At 41.5% G+C, this 6,000-nt stretch overlaps 1 protein-coding gene across 1 annotated transcript in view; it reads left to right on the top strand.

Moving 5' to 3' along the window:
• The first annotated feature begins 703 nt into the window (after positions 1 to 703).
• ITGB6 (integrin subunit beta 6) overlaps positions 704 to 6,000 on the top strand; it is a 125,155-nt gene continuing 119,858 nt past the window's right edge. Inside the window, exon 1 of the mRNA XM_036857552.1 lies at positions 704 to 889. The gene's annotated coding sequence lies outside the window, so the exon portion shown is untranslated. The remainder of the gene's footprint in view (positions 890 to 6,000) is intronic.

The following is a 6,000-nucleotide window of genomic DNA, read 5'->3' as shown; positions in this document are numbered from 1 at the left end:
ACACAATACAGGGAAAAAAATTTTTTTAATTTATTTTTTATTGAAGTATAGTTGATTTACAATGTTGTGCTATCTTCTGGTGTACAGCAAAGTGATTCAGCCATATATATATATATGTATATACATATATTCTCTTTCATATCCTTTTCTATTATGGTTTATTACAGCATGTTGAATGTACTTCCCTGTGCTATACAGTAGGACCTTGCTGTTTATCCATTCTATATGTAATAGTTTGCATCTGCTAACCCCAAACTCCCAGTCCTCCCCTCCCCAATCCCCCTCCCCCTTGGCAACCACAAGTCTGTTCTCTATGTCTCTGAGTCAATACAGGAAAATTTGATAGGAGTTCGGTCATTGGCTTGAATGCCAGCTCAACTCTAAATTTGCCCAGTACTATTTTGGGGTATTAAAATCTATATGTGCTTAATACCCCACCACCCTGCCGTCCATGAGGTTTGAATGTCCTTTATGGAATGAACTTGATCCTCCCGCCTTACTTTCTGTCGCTCTCCAGAGAAGCTAGCACACTGGCATAGCTCTGCCATTTGTCAGCCAGAAGTGTTGTTACACATTTGCTCGTCAATCTAAACCTAACCTATTCTCATACAACCACTTGGGGTTTTGTGTAAATCAACCAGACGTTCTGTCATTTACCAGCAGTATCTCTCCATAGTGTTCTACACCCATGTGCCTTCATGAACTAGTTCACTATGTTTGTGGAAGAAACATTCAAATGAATGTGCTTTTTCAGGAATAGTGACACCAGAATGTTATAAATCTGTTCATTACCACAGCAAGGGTAAGTGGTATTTCTGCCAAAGACTTTTGATAACGGGTGCAGTAATGCATCTCAGCACTTTCTGAGATTAAAGGTCTGCCCTGAGAGGTAAGTAGGATAATGCATGACTAACAAAAGCAAACCCAAATTTCGGAGCTAAGTTTTCCTTGTCAGTGTAACTGATCGTTTCGAGCAGACGCTGCCTTAGAAAGTTTATAATGTTATTTCTATTCTCTTCATCTTAACATCCAGGTGAGGCTGACCCCATAGTTTGTAAAAGGGCAGATCCTTATTAACTTAGCATGCTTTATTGTGATGTTTCTTATATTGGAATTCACACATGTTTTTAACAGTTGTGTTTCAAAAATCTGCTATGGTTTAAGGATAATATTTCACAGAATTATTAGTTCATCACTTATTAAAATACTTTAACATTCAGTTGATTAGTCTCTTAAGAAGCTTTTTAAGATATTTGTTTCTGATTAGAGTGATTAATTGTTAACATTTTTTTAAAAATAGGTGATTTGACTCTAGCCCTCACTAGCTCTTTTAGCATTTGCAAGAGGCAAAAAGGAATTAAGGAACTGGAAATTTAAACAAGAAAAATAACCGTTCTCATTGACACGCGCTTTACATTGGGCCAGTTAACTTCAGTGTTTCTGGATTGTAAAATGGTGTTTAAATGTAGAGCTAATTCATGAGAACTATGGAGAAAATGAAGGGGAAATCCTTCAATCTAGGATGTCTACAAAGAGCACATTTTATTCCTACAAGTGTCTGAAAATGCCTGGTGTCATTACTATTCACTTTTGTATCATTACTATTCACTTTGAGCACTTGGAAGTATCAGTGCTGTAAAAAAAAATCCGATATCTGTGAAAGGTTATTCATCCAGATAACATGTCCTCTCAAGTTAAAGCCTCACAGATAGAGCTATGTCATATTGGCTTTCCAGATTCCTAAAACGGACAGAATATAGATTCTGGTCAGAGAGTAATGGCTGTTATTTACTGTTTTGGTTTCTAATCAGGCTCGGCAGATCACAGTTAAAGTTTTGGGGTACAAGGTTTCAAGTCACTTGGTGATAGTATAAAGATTAGTGTCTACCTAAGTAAAATTCTGAGCCTCGGTGAAATGGAGAAATGCCTTCCTCCCCAGCCATCTCTCCTCTTCATTCCTTTCATTCTCATGGTAGCCTTTTTCCTCTATCTGACGTACTCCCTCTAGCGTTTCCTAGATGAAGTACAGAAGCTAAAGCTCAATTTACAAATAAAAAACATTATTGCAGTCTCACAATATTATCCCCAGTTACCATACGCTAAAACAAACTTACCACCAGATGTTTTGACATGAACTTTAAGTGATTGTCAGAATTTTTCATCTGAGCATCTCAAAGTTAGATTCTTGTGTTCCAACTTCAGATCCCAAAAGGGGACATTGATTTCTACTCTGTTAAGGTTGGATTCCTTCCCTGCCTTTGAATCCTTATATTCTAATTTACTTTTATTGAAACATGTGGGGAGGCGGTAGGGAGAGTGGGGGTGAGATTAGGTACTGAACTAAAACATACAAGCAGGCATTTCTTCGGCCTATTTTCCAGGGGTAGAACTTACACTGAATTCTCCTAAGTTACCCAAGAGGTTCAAGGTATTTTGACTCAAGAAAAAAGTGATGAATTTTTTTAAATGGTTTTACAGAAACCATGGGCATATTTTCCACCATAGAAGCCCTTAGTCAAACCAGAAAGAGTAGCTACTTGGGAAATGTATTGCTTATGAGCACTTTTTCTTGACAGAGAAGAAAATATACTTGACAGAGAAGAAAACCTGTCAGCTGCTGTTGTTGCTGCTTTGGAAACCAGCCGCAGCTGATTGTGAGACCTAACTATAGGCCAAGGTCATCTGGGGATCCACATTGCTCACAGGAATGTCACCCACACCTTGCCTGCCAGTTCAGCCGGCCCAGCCCAGAGAGCTATTTTCAGCTGGCCTTCCCACAAGAAGGCCCTGGACTGTCCTTCATGCCACCGGCATCTAGTTTTATACTTAACTATTCTGAACCATAATCTGATCTCTTCTCTCCTTCACAACATCCTACCTTTTTGAGACCCCCAGAGCAGGTTGATAGATACGTCGAATTTTAATATTAACACTGATCTTTTGCTTAAACAGCACAAAGCTCACCCACACAGATAGCTCTACTATATCAAATTACTTCAACCAAGTGCCTGAGCAGGAGACCTCAGCCTTATTTAGCCTCCTACATCTCTACAGCCATCCGCCACCTCCCATCACTGCCAGGCCTGGTCCATTCAGATTCCTAAGGATCTGTTGTTGATCCTCTCCCCTTCCATGTTTACTGTCATTACATTTCACCCACGTTTGCCTAGACTTCTGTAATAGCCTCCTAGCCAATCTCCCCGCCTCCAATTCACCAATATTCTACCCTTAGTTATCTTTCAAAATCACAAATCAGAATGCATCACTCTTCTGTTTAAAATCCTTCCATGGTTCCTCATCACCTATGAGATAAATTTCAAACTCCCTAGACCAGTATTCAAGATCCTTCAAGATCCAGAAACTCCTGCTTACTTTTTCCAGCTCATTCCTTATCATTTCCTTCATGCCATCTTTCCATCTCTCCCTTCATCACATAAATATACTCTATGCTTTGACCAAACTAAGTATCTACTCTTCCCTAAACCCACCATGCTCTTCTGTGTCTCCAGATCTGCCTAGTGATTTTCTAGTTTTCTCCCATCAAGATTCAGTTTGAGAATTACCTTTTTGATGGAGTTTTCCCTGACTCTTTTCCAAAGCTACACACACACACACACACACACACACACAGCTCACATAAACATTTTGGACTCTCCAGTTAGACTATGAGGCTTTTAAGGTAGGCACCTTATATTATTCATTTTTGTGTTCCCATCATTTAGAGCCATATCTCAATTGAATCAGTAAATACATTTTGTTGTATTAATTAATAAAAATATAAATCTCATGAAAAAATCAGCCAGTTGCCTTCACAAAAGTATATCTGAATCCAAGGCCCATCTTAACCTATGCCCTTCACTAAACAGAACTTGACTTACCAGGTTTGAAGTTGGGTCGTAGTCTAAGGACCCATATCTGAATTACAGAAAAATGGATGCTTCTACCAAGAGATGACCTAGAAAAGTCTTGGGGGCCAGGGAATTAGGTCAGAGAAAAAGAGGCAGGAGCAAGGATGTGTGGGGCTGGGGCTTGTCGCCTGATGTGGACTGTCCAATCCTGGAAGACTTAGGAACCCAAGAGGCTGTTAAAATTGAGACAGACATCATGCATGTGTCTTATCCATGGAATGCCTCTAGGCTGTCTCTTCTTCACTGCTCATCTATGCAAGTTCCCAGCTTGGATCTCAGGTTTAACCTGGTAACCTTGACTTCAAGATCAATTACCAGCACAGTTTCTACCTTTGCCATTCTGGGTTAGTCGTTTCCCCCCATGCAGTTCTCCCCAAGATAAATACTTCTTTGAGAGGTTTCTGAGGTTTAATTAATCATGCCTATCGTGGTGACATTTGGCAACCACAGTTCATGACCCACAGTCTTCTTGGCATCTCCTTATCACACCAAGTATTGACTCTGCTTAAGTTCTGCCCAAAGCTCAGGCAGATGTTGATCCCTCACCAGCTGAGAAAGATTGACTCCCAGAAAAATATGTCAACCATATAGTTCTTCACAAACCTGGCTAGCCTTCATATCCAAACCTCTCTAACTCTTCACCTATACACACTCCCCATTTTTTCATTATATCATTAAAAAAAAAAATTACTGAGCCTTTATTTGCCAGACCAGGGATGGAGACAGTGAACAAGACAAACACAATCCTTCCCCCGCAAATCTTGCAGTCCAGCCATCTCTCCATTGTCCCTTGAATCCTGCCTTTATACAGGACTCTTCTGTTTGCACTGAATATGCTCCTACCTGCCATCCCTCTGGGCCTGTGTGAATCCTTGTAATTCATCAAGGCTCCATTCAAGTCTTCCTACCAATGTCCTGTGTAGCCTCTCTCTTACAGCGAAGTGGATATTATGAACTGATTAAAGGACCATATCTAAGGATGCTGTGTGCAGAACCAATGCTGATCCTAAGGAGGCTTCTAGAAGTACCTCCAGGGGCTCCGTCATACCTATAATTTGTATCAGTTGGAGGTTTTGATATACGTAGAAAGTACACGCTTACTCCTTGTGTGAACAACATGAAGTTGGACGGGAAGAATGATATCCAACCACAGAATCAAGATGTATTAGTTATCTCTTGCCACACAGCAAATCATACCATAACCGAGGGGCTTAAACCAGCAAACATTTATTATCTCACAGTTTCTCTAGTGCAAAGAACTCAGACTATCCCTGTGAGCAGACAAAGAGGGAAACCCCTCAGCCTTCAATGGGGAGCCTCCCATCCACTTGGGGGAAATGGAAGGGCAAGACGAGCCTGAAGAAATCCAAGGAGAGAAATGGCAACATACTCCATGTCATGTAGGGGGAAGAACAGCGCTTTAGAAGATTTTTTTTAAATTAATTAATTAATTTTTTTTAAATTAATTAATTAATTAATTTTATTTTTGGCTGCACTGGGTCTTCATTGCTACGCGCGGGCTTTCTCTAGTTGCGGCGAGCTGGGGCTACTCTTCGTTGCAGTGCGCGGGCTTTTCGTTGCAGTGCCCGGGCTTTTCATTGCAGTGGCTTCTCTTGTTGCGGAGCATGGGATCCAGGTGCGCGGGCTTCAGTAGTTGCAGCACACGGGCTCAGTAGTTGTGACTCACGGGTTCTAGAGTGCAGGCTCAGTAGTTGCAGCACACGGGCTCAGTAGCTGTGGCTCGCGGGCTCTAGAGCACAGGCTCAGTAGTTGTGGCCCACGGGCTCAGTTGCTCTGCGGCATGTAGGATCTTCCCGGACCAGGGCTTGAACCTGTGTCCCCTGAGTTGGCAGGCGGATTCTTAATCACCGCACCACCAGGGAAGCCCAGAAGAATTTGAAAATATACTCTGGGCTCCCATTTTCACTTAGCAATAAGGCAACAGGGCCCTTAGTAAGCAGCTGCTCCCTTGTGATAACCCATAATCTCTAACCGGACTCAGTCCTCACGCTGCCTTGCAGTATCTCCAATCGTCTCAACACTGAATCTGCTGTCGGTTGCCATTTCAGTCGGCATTTGCCCTATTGTCATC

The sequence above is a fragment of the Balaenoptera musculus genome, chromosome 7 (assembly GCF_009873245.2).
Source record: "Balaenoptera musculus isolate JJ_BM4_2016_0621 chromosome 7, mBalMus1.pri.v3, whole genome shotgun sequence".
Lineage (NCBI taxonomy): Eukaryota > Metazoa > Chordata > Mammalia > Artiodactyla > Balaenopteridae > Balaenoptera > Balaenoptera musculus.
The sequence above is the reverse complement of the archived record's forward strand: the minus strand, read 5'-3'. Positions and strand labels throughout refer to the sequence as shown.